Source organism: Excalfactoria chinensis, chromosome 4, assembly GCF_039878825.1.
Source record: "Excalfactoria chinensis isolate bCotChi1 chromosome 4, bCotChi1.hap2, whole genome shotgun sequence".
In the NCBI taxonomy this organism is placed as follows: domain Eukaryota; kingdom Metazoa; phylum Chordata; class Aves; order Galliformes; family Phasianidae; genus Excalfactoria; species Excalfactoria chinensis.
The window spans coordinates 74,745,051-74,761,659 of record NC_092828.1 but is presented as its reverse complement, the minus strand read 5'-3'; positions in this window follow the sequence as shown (position 1 = coordinate 74,761,659).

The following is a 16,609-nucleotide window of genomic DNA, read 5'->3' as shown; positions in this document are numbered from 1 at the left end:
AACTTGCTATTCTGTGTGGATCAGATAGTTACCAAGCACTGATGGATTGGTTGAGTTCAAGGTACTACAGAAAATCTCAATACTCTCTCTTAAATCCCCTGCAGTCAGCCGTCCTCTCGATATGGATATCCTTAAGCAACGTGCCCAAGAGGAGAATTTCTTCTGCAGTTGCTATTTTTCTACTCGTGTACTAAACAAGGAAAGTCATGCTAAACAAACAGAGGTAAAACAAACAAACACAACAACCAACCTCATACAAACAAACAGCATCACCAAGCCCAGCCAAACTGCTAAAACTTTCTCAGACGGGGTCAAACCTGAGGCTTTTTTGAATCAAACCACTCATTTAACCAGTAATTGATCTAGTCTCCTTAAACTAATTACTTGAACTATTCATCTGGGCAAAAAGAAACAAAAATTAAGCCTTTTCCTGGCCTCAGCACATGGCTGGTTTTCTGACGGTGCTGATCAATCCCTCGGTAGCACTACAAGTTGGCTGCACAATTTGTTGTCTTAAATACCTTTAAAAGCAGGCAATTGGCAATGAGATGTGTACATAGATAAACCTGGTCACAGTCAGTAGCACGTGGGATTTGACACTGAGGGGTACCTAAAAAATGTTGACAGGTTTCCTTAAACTACGGGTTGTTTTGTTTTGCTGGCAAAGAGGCAGTGAGGCATTAGTCTGCCAGACAGAGATATTCTTGAGAAGGCACCGGTTCCCAGGAAAGCAGCACCACAAAGTCATTTGATCGGTATCTGCTCAAGTACTTCACACCACGGTGCTGAAGGTCTCTGGGTTCAGTCCTGAGGTAAGTTTCAGAGATAGGAAAAGTCCCGGAGCTCTTCAGAAAGTGCAGATCCCTCTGAAGGCTCTCAATACTTGATTTACTGTTTGTACAGACAGTGCTGAAGCATATGGAGTATACAGAACGATCATCCAGCAATAAGAAATGCACTACATGTACTCACTTGCTTCAATGATATGCATTTGTCCTGAAAGCAGAAACTCTCCCAGAAAACAGTTTGTACTGAGGTTGCTGTGAACAGGATTAATGTGGTCATTTGAAGAACTGGGAACAAGGAAAACCCTGCAGCTAAAAGACATTCTTTGGTGTGCAGAGAGACAGCCTCACCTACACGGCTGATATTTATACAGAGATAGACGCACACATATATGCACACATCTGCCAACCTGCAGGGGAGTACATCACTGCTGGAGCTGGTAAGCCTCGCCAGTGCTGGTTTTTCAGTGGGAGCCTCAGCTGAACATACTGTTCAGATATGTATCCAGCTGTTCATAGAGAACAGTAATCACAACAGCAATGACTTTCAGAGCAGAGACTTCAGGCAACACCTGAGACTGCAAACCATCTCAGTAACTACCAGCTTGAAAGATTCAAGCTGGTATCTTCTCATTCCTTCATCTCTTCCCCTTATACTCAAGCTTAACCTCATCATCCTGTTATGAAACTCAGATAACAAATACTACCACAGATGTGCCCCTGGGTGTCCAACACAGCAGTTACACATGGTGCAAAACATGCCGATGTCTCATGCATCAGAACTCAGCTGGCTCTGCAGTGATGGCATTTGATTAACAGCACAATAGTATCTGGGATTCTTACTTGTGTATTTCTTGTCAACTATGGCTCTGAGCCCTATCTGAATACAACATCTTTAGATATTTAGTATTTTGATATAACCGTGACTGCTCTGTCTGTCTGCATTGACGGGAAAGGCCTCGAATCTGCCTGCTGCCAAAAAATATCAGGTATTGCAGTACTTTGCTTTAAGGCATCTTAAGCAATGGGTTGGTCCCAGAGATACCTGCTGCAAACACCTACCTTCACCAGTTCTGCACCATTTCAGCTACCTCAGATAATTCAGCTTCGAGACAGGACAGTGCTTATCTGAGAGTCACAGACACTGAATGCAGAGCTGTCGATTTCAGTCCAAAAATGATTATTTTCTGGAAAGTGTGTAGTGACGCCTTCAAGCAGTCAATTAACCTTAGCAGTACTCTGGGATATTCTTGAGGCTTCTTCTGAATGCTCTGTGATAACTGTAATGGATTATGCTATGCACATACTTCTGTATTCCCTCTCTGTCTACTGAAAGGCATGGAGATGCCAAAAAGACAAAGTTCAACAAGTCCATGTGCTGTGCACTGAAGTGCGGGTCTGAGAGGGAGGGGAAGATCTTCTGCATTTGCTGTCCTTCTTTGGGCCTTACCAAGAGCCTGAACTACTGAACAGGAAATGATTCACTTCATTTCCTATGCCATTGCATACCAAAAGCTTGCTCCTACCATTGTAGCCTCAAGTGCACTGATCGCCGCTGTCAAGCATCAGCACCTTATCAGGGAGAAAATCCCTGTTTGCAGGATCTCAAACATCACCGCTTTCACCTTATATTCAACCGGCAATATTTTGCTGACCCACGACCCCTTCCTGTAACTGCTAGCCATGTAACTCCAGCAAGAGCTTCTCTTCCATTTAACAGCAGTGTATCTAAACACGCAGCTTTCCACAGTAACCAAGTGTATAATGACCGTCTCACACTGTACTTTGAACATTCAAGTAAATTGAAAACATGACGTTAGCATATATTAATACTTGTATACACACCGAATTCTGAGCATCTCGCAGATTTATTATCACTGTTACAATTTGTTTTTCAGCAGAGAGGGTACACAGATAAACGACTCCATTTCTTATACCAGACTCTCAGGAGACATCCAGCAGCAGGCACCCAGCTGTGTGTGTGCTCCCCATGAGCACGGCTCCACCTAAAAACCATTCAGCAGCAACAGCAAATGAAGTTTCCAGTACTGTACAAGAAAAGCAACAGCCAAGTAAATCAGGTACCTTGTCCGAGATCATTCCAGAGATCAGTTTCAGTGCCAGGAACAGAACATACCTTGCCTACTTTCCTGCTGTTTAATTTTATTCACTCTGTAGTGGCTGCTCCATGGCTCCCATGGACATCCTGTCTCCCTTTGTGTACATGTCCTCCAAATTCTTTACCTCATCTTCCTATCTTCCCAGCTTAACCTTCAGGCAAATGATGCATGTTTAGCAATTACAGTCTTCTCTCCAACTTGGTTCTTCCAGCTCCTTTTGTTCTCTCTTAACTATCACTGTGGCATGGAGGCAACCCGAATGTGAACACTGTGATTCCAACCTTGCTGCAATACAGAGTGAAGGAGACCAGGGGACATCCTATCACTTCTCCAGTTCCTACTGCAGACAGCCCACGGGAGCAGACCCAGCCTGCAATAGTGATTCCTTCCACCTCTACATTCCTTTCAAGGCGGGCAGGAAGGTTCCTTCTGTCCTGTGCTTTCAACACAGCTCCCATACTGCACAGATTGCCAGTTACCAGCAATCTCTGCACAGTTCTGACATCCTATATGCTAAGCAGTAACAGGTGACCTCAAATCCAAGGCAAATCTCCCACATTAAGTATAACCCAGTACTACAGATTAGCATAATTTCCTGCAGCTCTGCTGATGATAGTAAAAATACATCTTAATATATCAGCAAATTTAGATTTATATTTGAGAATGGAGAGGACCCACAGCTTCAATTCAAATTCAGCTCTCTATGGATAGATCTTTAGTCGACATCTACAACCCAGACCAGCTGCACATCCAAGCAGTGATCTGTATACAGCTGCTTCATTATGTGCAGAAACGAGTAAGAAGTTAGAAGACATCTCAGCTAGAAGCTACCCGTGCCTGTCTGTCTCACAATAAGAGGAAACCTGGGAAGTTCAAATGCAAAACCAAAACAAACTGGCTGAAGAGACTCACCAGCTCACTCCGTCCTGCAATATATCCAGAGGCAACAAACTGTGTCAAGAACACAAGATGAGCTGAAACTGTGTGAGAGCTAAAATGATCTGCAGAAGGAAATCGATGCAGACAAACCCGTGTTAAGGAGCCACATGAGAGATTAGAAAAGATCAGTAGCTTAACAAGAAGGTTTTGAGGAACAGAAATATTAATCATACTTATTATGCTTTGCAGTGCCTTTAAGGCAGAGCTTGCCTAACAGAGGTGCTGCATTCCCATTGATTTCCCCGTAAGGTCCATGATGTGTGAAAAATTGAGGAGCTGTAATGAAAAATTATTTGCCAGCTAGATTGGAAAGTTAGCTTTGCAAAAGCCACTTGTATGCAACTTGCATAAAGCAGGAGAAAAAAACATACCGTTATGACAGGGTAAGGAAAACAGGCTCTGCTGTTTTGTGCAGAGCTTGTAAAGCAGGTTGGGTTTCCACAATCAAACTAAAGAAATTACAATAACATCGAGGAAGATTTTTTCCCACCTGAGCAGCCCTTCAGGCTCACGTTGTTGGGAACTTTTTGTGCCAAGCAGATGAGGATGACTTTTTGGGTGCTTGTGTATTCATGGCAAAACAGAAGGAGAGGAAAAGGAAACATCTTCCATCTTCAGAAAGTTACGGTGGAAAAGGTCTGCCGTTCTTCTTTGCCACAAAGGAACAAGGTTGTTTTCACTTAGCATCCACAGTGCTTACATTTCAGAGCCAGGACAGGATTTTATTTGCGGAAATCAAAGCCCATGATTATGTGTGTACACTTACAACAACTCACCACCTCTGGAGTGAAATATGACAGCTGTTTCACAAACAAGAAGCAATTTCCACTGATGAAATGCAGACAGTACAGTAGATAATAGTCTAACCTACTGCCTTACAAGCCTTCCTCTTTTGGATATTCTCCTTTTCCTCCCGCCTCTCCCGCTGATGCAAACCATCTTTCCATCAGGCTCAGCAGACTAACTGGGATTTCAAACATCCTACCAGTGGCAGCGTGTCCCCCAAGCAGGTATCTACACACATAGTGTGCTTGCCGTGTTTTCCAGCCAGCAGATGGTTGCCTGCTTTTATCCAATCAAAGTGGTTTTGCTATTAAGTGCCCAGATGGACACTTTACACAGAAAAACAATCCAGATGGAGGTCACAAATGCAGAACCATGGAGCCTCACCCAGGCCATTTCCTCTCTTGTACCATCAGCATAGAAACTTTATTTACAAAAGCACCTTCCTTTCCAAGCATGCTGTACCCTGTAGGTATCCAGTACCCCTGCCCTGAATTAAAAGCAAGCTATCCCATCTTTTGCTCAGGTTTTAGCTCCTTCCACCTTGTAACGAGATCAGAGTGTACCAGTTATTAAAGCCTAACACAGTCATAGCCAGCAATACTTTCCTTGCCTCAGCTGTTTCTAAAATGAAATACTGGCACTTTCCCACAAGCCTTTATCCCTTCTGAAATCCTGCTCAGCATTCTGGACTGACAGACGTTGAGGCCCCAGAGGAACTTCTACTGAGACTACATGCAAATGCTCCAGCACTAACAAAGCCTGCTCATTCTGTAATAACACACAGTGTTGCCCTGATGGCAGGATGTCCCAGGAGCCCTGTGTGATGGTAAGTCTGAGGTGCTGTGCTCCACTGATGCACACAGCTGAAGAAAGGGAAAGAGGACAAACATTTGTACCACTTCTGTGACCACGAAGACCAAAGCGATGACCAAATTCCCGGGAGGTGCATGTTTGAAGAAGGCTCGTTTTGATAACTGAGAATAATGCATTTTCCAATTTCTCAGTGCAGAGAGCCTGCTATATGCACCTACCTTCTTAAGTGCAGTGAGAGGTCTGCACTGAGCTCTACATTTCTGCAGCCACCTTACTATCAGAATCTGTGCTAGAAAGTCACAGCAAATTCAGGTATAGCCACAGATCTTCCTTGCAGATACACCCTGTCACCCAAGGCAAAAACATCTCAGCTCACATCTCTCACCGCTGGGCTGCCGCAGCCCAAGCTGAGTGATCATATCGGCTAGTGTACTTTGTCACCTTGATGTGCACTCACAGAGAGAAGCCACCCTGGGCACAGGGTTTATTAGTGCACACAGCCTCGCCGCTGGATCTCACATTGCACTGGAACCAGCTATCACTTACCCAGCCCCCTCATAACTCCCTTTTCCTGCCAGCATTAAAATTGTCGGATTGGCATTTTCAGCATGACTCCGCCAAGATGAACTTGAACTACACACACATCTGTCTTCTTCACATCAGTGTGAATCTTCTTTCATTGCTTCCAGAGTTGTTAATCCTTCTCCTCCGGGACTGTACCTGGATGGTTCTTTTTTCTTGAGGATAATCAGGCTGTCAAAGAGGATTCTAGAAAGGACATGCGGTTCCTGATGCATTTCTGTATTCCTGATGCATTCCTGATGCATTCCTGATGCATTTTCTGTATTTCATTGTAACTGGTTAATTTAGTCCCACTGGAGCTGGAAATGAACAATTAGGAGTTCAAGGACAATTCTGGTATTTTAAGTAGCATTTATAGGTGATAGTTAATCAGAAGCATATTTCAGAATTTACAGTTAGGAGGAGTCTTTAAGTTAACAAACATTACAGGAAGGAACTGGAGAGAGGAGAGAAAAAAGCATTCACCTGCAGTAAACCACTAACACAGCTGTTCAGATAACCAAACCAGGGGGCCACAATAAATAAGGTAGTTCCACAGGGTACCCCTCAAAGGGCCAAACAGCTACAGAAAGCAGTTCCCTCCAGCATCATTTCAGCTATAAGAGTATCCCACTGGCAGCATAAATCTCAGGAACTGGACTAGATTACATTTAAAGGTCCCTTCCAACTCAAACGATTCTATGATTCTAGACTGGAGCATATAAGAACAGACACATACATAAACCCAGAGTGCAGCACATCAATGGAATGCCTTTGAAAGGAGAAAAGAAAGAAGGTATTTCTTGCCATGTCAGTCTTCCTTCCTCAATCCATACTGCAAGTTGAAACTCTAATGAAATGCAGCTCCTTCTGGGAAGAGCAGCACAAAACAACTGTTATATTAACATAAGGGAAGAGAACACTAGGGACCACCAGTGCGACTACATCAGACACCAAACCTAGATGTATTAAGCAGCTATGTCTACAAGAAGCGAGAGACCACAATTTACCATCTCACCTGAAAAACAATTTTCAGCAGTATAAGGCTGCTAGCAGCGATGTGCCGTGCCAGTTTATTGGTAAATCACAAGAGAGCATCTTCAAATGAAGCATCAGTGGCAGACAGTGGTTTCTGCACAATCCTGTGCTCACAGCTTGGAAAATTCTCTGGATGTCCCAGCAGAATCAGACAAGATAAAGAGAGAGCGATTCAAGTAATGAGTAATAAAAAGGCCTAGGAAAGCCTGCCTGATCATGGACAAATGTGATATTGGCAAGAATTAATGAGTGTGGCAAGACAGAAAGGAGCTGATGGTAAAAAGAGCACGAACGGGTGACAGTTCGGATCTAATAAGATTTAAAGTTTCCAATCCCACTTTGGAAGTCCCAAATCTTATTTCATTTATTTTAAAATGAACCACCTGAGCATTCAGATGTGAGTTCAGCTTTTAATTTCACCAGAGGCAAAGAGGACTCGGGGTCAGAGTAATTCGGACAGAGCCGACCACAACTTCAGACAGCATTCAGCCTGACAAAACTCACCTGCTCCACCGTGTGAGAAAATATTCACGGTGGGACTGGATTAAATTGAACCCTCCAAAAAGAAAAGCCATTTATGCTGAGAACAGCCTCTCTCTAAGCAGAGAATCAGAGGAAGATTCTAGCTGAAGCCAGGCAGTGTGATCCAGGACCAGTTTTCTGTGTTAATTAATGGGGCAGCTTCACAAGCCCCATGGTCATTAGTATCCCCTAGCAATTCCTGCAGGACCTGCATCCAGATGCCAGTGCGTGGGAGAATGAAACACAGTATTGGCACTGGGAAGCATTCCTCATTATTACTTTTTTAATTTTCAAATATTAAATTACATAAAAAATTGAACTGTGTCAAAGTCATCCCTGAGACAGGCAGCACATAAATCACCCCTAGAAAGGAATTTCCTCCCAGGTTGGATGTTAGGAAGGATTTCTTCTCAGAAGGAGTGGTGAGGTATAGGAACAGGCTGCCCAGGGAGTCACCATCCCTGAAAAGGGTCGATGTGGCACTGAGGGACATGGTTAGTGGCCATGGTAGTTGATGGTTGGACTGGATGATCTTAGTGGTCTTTCCAATCTTAACATTTCTACGATTCCTGCTCCAAAAGTATTATGGCCTCATGGATAAAGCACAGGAAGTGAATAAGAAATGTTCTTCCAGCACAACTGGGACCCAAACCCAAATGTTTCTGGCTCCCGGGCTACACCTCCATCAGCCGGATCCAAGAGAAGCACCAGCGCTATTTTCACTCACACAACCTGAAGGTAACATTGCTCAGTAAACGCTCTTCAGCCATGAAGATCAGTGTACCCTGAATATTTGGGGTGCTGAGCCATACCGTGCCAACCCTGCTTGCAAGCCACTGAGAGGAGGCCACCAGGGCTCCTCTGTGCTCTGTGTAACACACAGCCAAGCAATGACTCCCCAGGTTTTATCCCAGTTGCAGAAGGTGGAAGCTTGCTATTCCCAGCCACATTTATTTATCGCTTTACTCTGGTCTCCATGGAAACAAGTCATGATATTAGAGGCTGAAAGAGGGAGGTCGGGAGGTCTGCAGGAGCTGCTGGGAGCCGGTGGCACAGAGCAGAACAAATGCTAAAACTAGAAAAGTGTAATTTCTCTGCAAAGAGCAATGAAATAAGTGGCAGGAGAGTTGAAAAGTACTAAATGTGAGAGGCCTGAACTTAATACCACTTCAATTATTTAACAAGATTGTCTCATCTATGTATTTGGATGAGTATGATCATACTGCGGGACCGCCGAGGTCGTCTCATCACTGCTTGCAGACAGCATCAGCTTATTGTAGCTCTGCACCCCCTGGGCACCTTTGAATTACTTTTTATCAGCCTTCCCTAGATGAGATGAGCAAGGAATAAAAGCCCCGAATCCAGACACTAGGAGCTGTGCTTGATCCTCCAGAAATCAGTGACACCAGGTGAGCCCAGAGGTGGTTCTAAACAAACAAACACGGAGCACAGAAGTAAAAGAAGCACAGCTGGCAGATGCATGCCATGTGAGCCTGCATCTCCATTCAGAGATGGTTTTGCAAGGGACCACAGCCAGACTGTACAATTAATACAGTACTGACCAACCCTCTTGAGCTATTGAAATGCCTAAATTGAGAAGAGCGTGAAATCTCTTCCCTTATCTGCTCTGTAAATGAGAGAAATATTAAATTAAAAGCATATTTCAGACAAGGACCACAGGAGATGGTAGGACACTACAGCATGGGCACCAGTCTTTTCCCCTCCAGCATTTTATGCTTCCCTTTTAGAATGCCCATCATCCACTCCGCAGGATAAAAGCATACCTCTTTTTTTCCCACCCTACAGGACAAACCATTTGAATCGTTTCATTTCATTTGTAACAAAGACCACAACCTACATCCTTGATGAGACCACAACCTACATCCTTGATGAAAGCTCTCATTTGAGTTACAGAATAGAGGGCAAGCCCAAACGAAAACAATAGTTGTAAGAAGTAATTGCAATGCCTGGACAAGGTTTCCTGTAATTAACCACTGGCACAATTAAAAACAAAAACCCACCTCTAGCCTTGCTTCAGATCAGCTTGTTGCATGCTTTTGTCTGCCACACTGAAGAGTGAATCAAGTTTTGTCTCCTTGCGTGCGCTGTCTTCAAGTCACCCATGACCTCTGTTGGCCATGTTCAGTACATTCAGTTTCTGGAGTCTCTTGGCAGAAGACGAAAGACCACCCAAAGGAAAAGTTTGCTGCTGTATTTCACAGAATAAATGTCTGACAGCCACAGATATTTTAAATATGTATTTGTTCGTTTTGCCTTTGCTTTAGAAAGGCTATTCCCACTACACTGAATTGCAAAGCACTTCCACAATTACCAGGCAAACATCTGAATTCTCTGAGATGGAAAATTGCTAGTGATCTCACAGAGGGCTGAAAAGACTCTCAATCTTTAATAACTTGGTCTTTAAGAAAGAACAGATTGTTTCCCAGTACTGAAGTGCCAGGTTATTCCAAGTAGTCGGCTGCTACAAAACCAGCACTGGTGCCACAAGTTCAGAGAAGGTGTCAGAGGACCTTTTGAGGGGCTGCCTATGAGACAATTTCATCTTACGTTCTAATTTAGTTTGGAACAACACGCAAGGCTTGCAGGATGCCCATATAATGTCAGTGCGAAGTGGTTTGTTTATTTGTCTTCTGGCCAAAACCAGACAGGTGCTCTTACTGAGAACATCTTCAATACAGAGAGTTGTAAGTGAACTCTGCTTCACAAATGTAGAAGCAATAAAACTAATACTCATCAGCTTATCTTTAAGAATATAAAATCTAGAAGGCTACAGAGAGCAACTGAGAGTTGCTGTGGCGGGTATTCATCTGCCAGAGTTCACGGTATCATCTGTGTGTGATCAGAGGGCCTCAGCCTTACGGGAAAGTCCCATAGAGTTTATTAAGAGATATAATCCAGCTGACCCTTTTAAATGATACCCGAGTGTTCTGTGCCAGATGAGATTTATACCACCTTCATTCACGGTCCCTCTCACACCGACTATACACACCCTGTGGAGATGAGCCAGGGAGGCTGGAACATAAATATGCCCAGAGGCAGCACATCCATATTGCCCTATCAGAAAGAACAAAGAAAGAAATCGGAACTAATTAGTATTGCAATGTGTCTGAGGCTGGATTTAGCATCATTCAGCAACCACCGGCAGTGAAGGAATGAAGAAAAATGGAGCCAATTTGTGGCTCAGTATTTATTAGCATTTAGATAATATGCCCCATCCATCATAGAAAAGGCATGTTTCAGAAGTACCGATGCTCGTGCGTTCCGAGTGCCCAGAACCCTTGTAAATCGCATTCCTCCGATCCTGCTGAGAATAAAACACATTCATCCAGAAGCACTGCTGGGGGAGGACATTTTTTCCTAGTGATGGAAATAAAGACTGATGATACAAAGGAGTCATAAAAGCAAGAGGCTGCAGATTAAGACAGAAGCAATCCACTCCTTCCCAGTGACGCGCATTTGTGATTTACAAGCTGCCAGACACAGCTGTGGGATTAAAATGGGAATAAAATCCCAGTTGACATTGACAGAAGGAATCAAAAAGCATCCAAAATCTGCATCCAAGTTTGCTGCTCTGTAATACAGCCGTTATTTTACAGGCACAGGAGGGGAGAGCTGAGATTATGGGAAGGGGAAGGAGAGGTTCTGGAAAAGAAACTATCAAAAACGACAGCAAAAAAATGTTTGGTTCCTTTGTTTATCTTGAAGGCCAGTAACTGCAGGCAGCAGCAGATTCACAAAGGACTGAACAAGAGATCCATTTCCAGATGTTGCAACCAGCCACCCTGCAAATCTCAAGCAGCTATGTTGCTTTTCTCAGTGCAGTTTAATTTCTACAGGGCCATCACTTTGTAAGAGACAGATTCTTCCATCATTTATCGCTCAGTGTAGAGGAGATAGAGACACAGGTTCGCAGCCTTATTGAAGTCTTGGAAAGTGTGTTGTATTTCTCCATTTTTCAAGTTTATTCTCCTGGCATTCCAAGACCAGACTCCCAGACATCTCATTAATGTGTGACTCAGTGAAAGCCTAAGCATATGACCGGACTCAAAGAATCAGAAAATTAAGCCTACATGTAAGCGCACTGATAAAGGAAGGCCTATAAAAACTAGAACAGCAAATGAGTCTTTTTCTACAGACTTCTGCTCTGCTAAAGTTTTAATGATATCTGACTTTTCATCCTACCTCAGCATGGGAGACATCAAAAATCTTGGAGAGATTCTAGGAAGAGAAACTTCTTGCCTTTCTTTATTTCAGAAGGTAAATTGTTCTGGGTCCTAAGTAGGTGTCAGTTTGAAAACAGTCCAGCTGTTCAGTATGGTAGTAGCTGCTAACTAAAAGAAACCCAACAGAACAAAGCGACACATTTCATAATGAGCATCCATCTGCAAGGAATATAAATCAGTGATGCTGGTTGTTAACACAGGGGTGACACTGGACTTACTGTTCCTAGCCTAGCAGCTCAAGTTTGTGTTTATTTATTTACATAATCTTTGACAGCATGGGCAAGTTAAAGGATCCATTTCTGAGTAAAATGGCAGTTCCTGGGCTGTTACCAGTGGATACAAATCCACAGTAAATGCCGACAGAGGAATTAACTAATAAAACACATTTGACAAACAGATGAGCTTCAAACTCTCCTGTGGCTCAGGACTATAATGAGCAAGGAGTTCAGTGAATAAGGACGTTTTAATTCAGGAGCACGCAACTGACATCAGTGCCACACATCCACGTGTCCTGAAAACAACTGGCGATACGCTGAACGAGCAGATGTGTTTCTTAAGATTTCTGTGCCAGCAAATACCGGAGATAAAGTAAGCTTAAAATAACAGTAAGTTGCAGTTGCATACAACTGTTTGTAGAAAATGGAGTATCTCCTCATTTTCTCCCCACCATGTGCATACACGCTCATAAGGTAAAATAATTTAAAGCCATGGTGTACCACTGATTTCATTTATAAGTGTGTCTACCCCATAATCAGGTGATGCCACCATTCCTGGGTCTCATCAAAACTCACTTTGCAGATGAATTTCCTTCTCAGCAGGCAGTACAGACCAGTGCCAGCCCTCCAGCCCATTGCCCTGCTCCCAGCTCTCTGCAGGCTCAGGCTGCTCCTCCTGCCTGGTCTCAGACCCACGGCAGCCACACACATGCTGCCCCTACCTGGAGTGACAGTGCATCAGCATCCAGACCCCAGCCTGCATCCTCTGATTTCCATCCACTTCACAGAGGGCAGACACCTGCAGCCTACATGTAGCAGCCTGAAAGAGGCAATGACATGAGAAAAATATATTAAAAATGAAGCTGAATGGTTCAGTGTATCAACACACTGACAAGAGGCCAAGGCCCTGGACTTAAAATACCTTTAGAACCATGCCACGTGATCACCTGCTCTTTTTGAAACATCAGCATTTTGACTGCCAGCGCAAGCTGACAGCACCAGCTCCTCCCAGTAAAGATGGCTGCTGCAAGAAATAAAGATTGCTACCTGTCAGCCAACAGTGCTACTGGTCTGGTGTGGACTGGTAAACTTGGCTTGTTTTCCTAAGCGTGTAATAAGTAATGTACCACCTGTACCAGTGCAGGAGTGATTTCTCTGTCACTGGCCAACCTCCTCTAGCAGCCTGTTCTAGCCTGCAGAATTACCCAAAAAGTCTAGTCAGACAAGTGGCTGAAATGCTGTGCCCATCTCAAACGCTGGCAAAGTGCCACTTGAGAGCCTGGCACCTTGCAGCTCCTACGATTAAGTACATGAATAGAAAAGTCAGACCAAAAACTGAGCCTTACCGTAACAGGACTTCCCGGGGGAGATGCAACTCCCTAATTGCTCCCCAGCTGACCTTAACAAAACCTTGCAGAAATAGAACAGGGAGGAAAAGGCTGCCTGATTCCTTCCATACTGTTCTCAGGGACAGCTTCAGTCACACAAACAGTGTGAAGAGTACTCAAAGAAATACAGGTTTAGACAGCACTTGGAAGCAGGTAACACTATGCAGGTAATCATACAGCTATTCTTAAAGTAAGTGTATCACCCTCTTCTTCAGTCTTTGCCATCCCACGTTATGGCGCTGCCCGGGATTAGAACAAAACAGGAGATGACATTCCAGGCACTGCAATAGAACCTTACCTCTTTACTGCCTCCAAAACAGTAGCTGCATTTCTTTAGAAGCCAGAAAACCTCCACTGAGCGCAAGCAGCAGGCAAACCAAACAAATGACTAGCAGCTCACCCATTGCCAGCGACAGCCGGTACCAGAGGGGGCTTGTGGGAATGAGTGCACTTTTCCATCCTAGATCCTTCTGAAAGCTCAATGAATTGGTAATGTCAGTGGCGTTTTTGGTCATGGTCATGGTACAGAGAGGTAAAGGTGTGTTCATGGCTGGTCCTGCTGGGCACACCAGGAGGAGCCATCACCACTGCTACCTTCGCTGTTTCATCCAACCCATCTTCTTTCCGCCTCTCCTTTTGCTGTCGCCCTCTCTGAATATACTTTTGCATTGTTGCTCCTTCTGGCTCAGTGTCTGCCTTCTGCTAACTTTTCTGCTTTGGTGATTACAGATCGTTGGATTCACACCTGTGGCTCCACATTCTCTCTGCCTGCCCTACACAAGCAGCCACCCACACAGCTGCAAGTGAGTGACATCTCAGAGTGACAAGTCCTACAAGATCGGCACAACATTCTGGGTATCTCTGCCCAGAAAGCTTGAATTGTGCAAGACAGGACACGAAAGAGAGCTGAGTGATTTGCTCAGTGTTGTAGCATATCATCCTGACTGGATGCAAATCTAAAGCATTTTGCATTTTGTTTGAAAATCCAATCATAACCCCCACGCTTGTTTAGCCCATGGCTTGAGCTGTGTGACACCACTGTAGGGCAGATGAGAAGGTCGTGCTGACCAGAAACCTTCCCATCAATATTCTGATACATTTTGCTGCCATGCAACAGATGGCAGCAGAGGGGCAGCCTGAAACAAATGGTGGCTGACATCGAAGAGTGTTTGAAGCAAAGGTGTGTCTTAATTCCTCAGTGTGGAAAAAATGGCACCCACTGACATTCATTGACACATGCTGAATGTTTATGGATACCAACAGGGGATGTGAGCACAGTGAGGCAGTGGGTGGTGAAACACTGAAACAATGGCTCTTGTTCATCACTGGTGAAAATTCACAGCTAATGGTGGTGACTATATGAAAACAGGGTTTGGTAATTGAGAATCTGCCCTATCAAACAGTTATTGTGCCCTGGATCTGTTGTAGTTTCCATGGAAATAAATAGGAGGCATTACTTTTGGAGCATCCTACATAGTATAGATTGACCTGTTGTCCCTGATACGAACCTAAGTGAACACACAGAAAGCTTCTTGTCTTCATTTATTACGAATAAGCACAAGGTTGTGTCTTCCTGCACAAAAAGATGCTAGTGATGAAGGACGCTGCACAACTTTCCTGTAGAACTACAGCAATCTCCCATGATGGATCATTGCTCCAAAATTTACCCAGCATACACTGAAGGAATCTGACAGGCATCTCATTCAAGCTACTGGCTGGTACTGTCCATATTACCTGCAGAGCTGCTGAGCCAACATCACATTCATAACATGCTTCTCAGCTCTATTTCTATTCAACAGGAGCTGCAGATTATCATTTCAAGGAAGGTTTATGGTTCTTCTCAAATTACTGCACTTTTACCGGCACGCCAGCAAAAGCGCAAAGCAGCACTGAGACTGTGTAAAGAAAATAGCAGGAAAGGCCCCAGTGGGGAATGCAGGAGCCATTCAAGGTCTTCTCAAGATTAATAGCACTTTTACAGAGATTTAGTTGCCTGCCTTTCTGCTCATGCTTTCAAATAGGAAGCTGCAGCAACTTAACCTAAAATCAAATGAAGCTACTTATATGCATAAAGTTAACCAACCACTTAATTGGTTTCCTAGTCAGCCTTTTTTCCTAAAACGAAACAGAGGGAGGCATTCATGTTCATTTGTCTCATAATTTAAATCCTTTTTTGAAGGGAAGACTGATATTTTGCTTTCTGTTCAAGGGGAAGAAATCTGGTGTATACAAGCTTGCTGTCCTCTAAAAGAAATGTAATGTTAGTATGCCTCTCTGAGCATCTCATTTCTTAGCTAACAGTGCCATGCACCATGGGTAGACAGAACATGTTCTTGCATTGCAGCGCGTTGCTTCTACTGACAAAGAGACAAAATGAATAATAAGGAGTGAGACGTTAAGAAGAAAATGGAGGCAGACAGCTTCTCTGCAGAGCGCTGCTTAAGTAGAAATCAGTTATTTCATATGCTTTGTTCGGAGGCAGCATCCCTACCACTTCACACACCCCTTGTCCCTTATAGTAAACTTCACAGCTAATAGTGAGTAATCCTTCTCCTTTCCCAAGCACAGCATCCCAAGGTTGGTCAGCCAGGGCACTGATATTATACTCCTCAAACCTGTAAAATCTCTCAGGCTGCCTTCGCTCTGTGCAGACATTTCAATCACTGGTATCTGCTTCCTTATAGGCAGATAAGATGTCAAGGTGTAGTTATGTTATCGCTGTTTTCAGAGGCAGAAGAAGCAAAGTTCTGTAGAACCATCTTCAATGCTTTCATTACGTGTTTCAGCACAGCGTGAAAGAACACCCATCTCCTCAGCTTCTGCCCCCCCCCTCAAAATATCACAGTCATAGTAGGGAACTGCAGGAAAATCAGGTGTTCTTTCACTGACTGACACTCAGACTAAAGCAGTATGAACAAGGCTTTCTGCTTTGTGAGCAAGTACCAGCAATTCATCATGTTTTAGATTCATGCAGCCTGCATGAATTCCGGATTTCATGTTTTTCTCTGCCTTCTGATGGAACTCTCTATTTTCATTATTGGATTCCCTCACAAGTATACCTGGGAGCCCCTCTCAGGTGTAAGACATTGCCCTAATGTGGTCAGTGAAATACTGAGATAAAAGGAGCCTGGTGCAGCCCAGGAGCTTGGAAGTCTAAATACCCTACTATGCAGATAGAGGAATAAGCTATCCTGGAGG